This window comes from Mesitornis unicolor, unplaced genomic scaffold, assembly GCF_000695765.1.
Source record: "Mesitornis unicolor isolate BGI_N332 unplaced genomic scaffold, ASM69576v1 scaffold5984, whole genome shotgun sequence".
NCBI classification, from domain to species: domain Eukaryota; kingdom Metazoa; phylum Chordata; class Aves; order Mesitornithiformes; family Mesitornithidae; genus Mesitornis; species Mesitornis unicolor.
In genome coordinates this window covers 26,356-30,131 of record NW_010182012.1, presented here as the reverse complement: position 1 = coordinate 30,131, position 3,776 = coordinate 26,356, and the positions used below count along the sequence as shown (strand labels likewise).

Below are 3,776 nucleotides of genomic sequence, written 5' to 3'. Positions count from 1 at the left end.
TGCTGAAGGATAAAACAGCAACTGAAGCTGCTCAAATAATTTTAATCATGACTTGGCTAGTATAAAACTACTTGCCAAAGGTACATGCATGCTTGAGTAATAGCAGACACAGCAAGAATCTCAACAGCAAAGTCTAAAGATATAGAAAGCCTGTGCTGTTACAATGAGGAAAAAACCAAGTTTCTCGTAGGAACACATACTTAAGGGCAGTTTGAACAAGACAAGACAAACCTTAAATTCCTTTTCATTCGGGTCTGTTACTGGTATCAGCACTCTAAATGTGCCTGACACTTCACCAGCCTAGGTCAAAATGTAAGCCTTGCTCTGGAAAGCTTCTGGGAGGCTATTTTTGGAAAGCAGTGTTAGTATCTAGATGCCTGTATGTGAAGAGGGGAAAAGAGAGTCTGACCAAACCATAGAAGATCATGAAGGAGAAGTGGGAGAGGGCAGGGGAAGACCAGAGAAAACAGTTAGAAGGCATTTAGTGGAGAGACTGCACAGAAGCCATCGTGTAAGGCTTAAAAACAGAATGGGATTTTACCTTATTTCCATCAGTCATGACACAATCCTGGCCAGCTAAGAATCTTTTCTATTCTTAAATCCCATTTCAAAATGCTTTTCACAAGTGGTCATTACTTCACATTCATCATTTTCTATGTGGTTGGCTTGAGACCAGAGTTTAATTTCAGACACGCTAAGTATTCATCTACAGCTGAATTCAACAGGATCTTCACCTACAACAAAATGCTGCAGAGTGCCAAATGTTATATAAAACCATAGGGCCTGCGTATCATTAACTAGGATCTCAAGGAAACCAATGACCCTGAACTGTCACACTCTTACTGAATATTCCTTGTCTGATAAATGATACTGTGTTTGTTAAGCAGTCACATATTTATGTAGTTTTCCTTACTTCTTATCGCTTTAAGATACCTGCCAGCTTCTGCAAAACAGGGTTTGAACAACACAATAAAACCAAGACCATACACTGAACATCCTTGTGCTAAGGGAGTACCATCCATCCTGACCAGCAAGTGAATGGTAAAAGTTACACACATCATCTAAGATATTTCTCACACAGAAGCCAAATTTAATTTGTGTAAATAAACTCGTTATACTATTATAATTCTTAAAGGGCTCTTATTTGCAGCATCAACGTGTTGAAGATACTCCTTTCCTCATTTGTTTCTGGGAACAAGACATGCCCTCAGGCCAAATTTCACCACGAGCTGTACCCTTCAGATGCCAGTTTTTCTTCCTTTATAAACCTTTCCTAATCACCTCTATTTTGTTTAGTCACTGACACTATTTTCTCAGGCAAAATCTGACCTCCTTTCTACCTTGTCAAGTTGGGGAATGAACTACAGAGACAACTTCAATATGTTATTGCATATGTTATTCCCACCCACTTCCTAAAGGTGCTGCAACCGTCAGGTTGTTGAGAAATGAAGCCACATCATCACACTCCCACTGCCATCCAAGCAATCTTCACTCGTGCTTCCTCTGCTGTTAGTGTCTGAATTCCAGGTGATAGTCTGGCTGCACAACACGCCCTGAAGATGGCATCGCCTTCTTTTACAATACAGATGTTCAAAAGTTAAGTCCTTTCCAAACGTCTCTAACAATCTTTGACTTGCAGCCAGTCATTATACAGCTGATACATTTTCCACACCCAGATCATAATTTAAGGGCATATAATACAACAGGCATGTCACTGTGCTCCTAAATCTATGCTACCCATTACGCCAGAGTCTTCGCATCTACCTTTACTACTTATCTGTTAGCCAAGGCATAGCAAGGTCATAACATGTTGCAAGGTTTGCTTGCAGAGTAACGAAGCATGACAGTGTCAGCTGTGCTCTATCTGAATGTGTCAGGGAATACGTAAGCAAGAAGTCCGTATAGGAAATGAACAACAAATGATGCCAGTTCTGACTAAACCAGTACACATGACAGCACACCGATGTATGCAACTGATGTAAGCAACCAACTCCTACTCTGCAGTTCAATGATTTTTCAGAATGACTTTTCCACAGCTCAGGAGAAAGCATTGGAAGCAAGAAAAAACAAAGCCCAACCCTTGAAATCCATTAATGAGGGTACGAGACTGAATTTTCACTCACTCGACCCTGCTCACAACTGCCTGTATCTTTCATCTACACTGCAGGCTCTGAGGTAGCAGCAAGTGACTGCAGAACAGGTTATCCCAGCTGCAGGACATAGCAGGCTTTACTCTCACATAGCCCACAGTACCTGCCTTTCTACAGTGGGATGTAAGCGCTGGGATCCGCTCCACATCTCTCAGTGGATGCAGAGGACTCACCATAAGCACGCCAGTTTCATTATGAAAATGCTGTGAATAGCAAATAAATATGAAACTTCTAAGCCATATTTTCTTGTGGTCACAGCTACCAGGCAAATCAGGTAGCTGAAAGAAATGCCTGGTTTACCAAAGGAGCACCTTCCTCCCATCTTGTTCCCCCAAGTAAACGCTGTCACCCATAATTCCTTCCCTTGTGGTCAAAGTGCCACAAGTTTGCTTCCAGACCCAGAAGCAAATTCCTGACTTTCCTAGGCACCTCTTGCACTTTCCCTCCTCTTCTAGAAGTGTGCACCCAGAATCATGAAATGGGACTTCAGATCCAGCCCTAAGACCCATGGTGTTCTAGAGGGAAAGTTTTATAATCAGTGGAGTGACACGAGCAGTGCTGGCAGCTCGGTATGACAACAGCAGTGGCAGACAATGGGCTTGCTCCCAGCTTATTGCTGTTTGTCTTTAGATGTGTGAAACTAAGGCTAAACTTTGGAAAATCTAAGAGATGTGATCACGTTGAATTCACATACAAAGCCAAAAGGGTGACCTGCTGCCCCATCCCTTGCTCATTTAGCCTTAACTAGTCAATACAAAACTCTATCAGCCAGCACAACTTTGCTAAGTAGTGTCACAGCTTTATTTATTTATGTAGTGAGCACCTAAGGGGAAGCATCACATCCAGTGGTTTACAGGTTAAAATAAATCACAGCAGGCTAACACTAGTCTCTTCTACCCTGATTTCCCAAGTACTAAACAACTGCATAAAGTCAATGAGAGAACTTTTATCACACAGCAAGCAGAAGTGCAGAGAGCCACACAGGCAGCAAGCCATCTTGTGACATTAAACAGTCACCTCAACTTTAAGTTGTAGATTTTGGGGATGGTACAGGTAATCAGATGACAGATCAGATCTCCTAGGCAAAGGCTCCTTCACAAACATTTAGTGTAATTCAAAAATTGAGGTTATTGGCCAGGCCATCTTATACAATGGAATGATTATACTCCAGTTAAAGGGCAAACACATTGAAACCACTTTATCTAATGCGGTTGCACTGCATTATGAACAAGGGGTGAAGCAATCATTAATCTTTGTCTACATTAATAAACCCTGTAGGACATGGTAGAGAGCAGAAAGGGAATGATAATCAAAGATATTTGGAAAGAAAACATAAGCAACTATTTTGTCTCTACTGATGAAAAGCGCAGTATTCTGGACTCTCCTCCCAAAGAAGTACTTGGCATCAGCTCAATTCTGTTCCCCAAAACCTAAGGGGAAACAGAGACCTGCTCTGCGCTGCCTCACATAGACCTTGAATTTAATAAGAACCTGAAATCTCCATTAGCACTATTGTTATCCAAAATTTCCCCCTAATTATAAACTTGATTAATTCCTGCAGAAGTGCAGGACTGGTTTTCCACACGTGCAGTAACAGGAAGCCACTGCCGAACCTATCAGCTAAGG

At 41.8% G+C, this 3,776-nt stretch overlaps 1 protein-coding gene across 1 annotated transcript in view; it reads right to left on the bottom strand.

The window, feature by feature from the left end:
• PLA2G4F (phospholipase A2, group IVF) overlaps positions 1-3,776 on the bottom strand; it is a 24,967-nt gene that overhangs the window by 21,046 nt on the left and 145 nt on the right. The window lies entirely within an intron of this gene.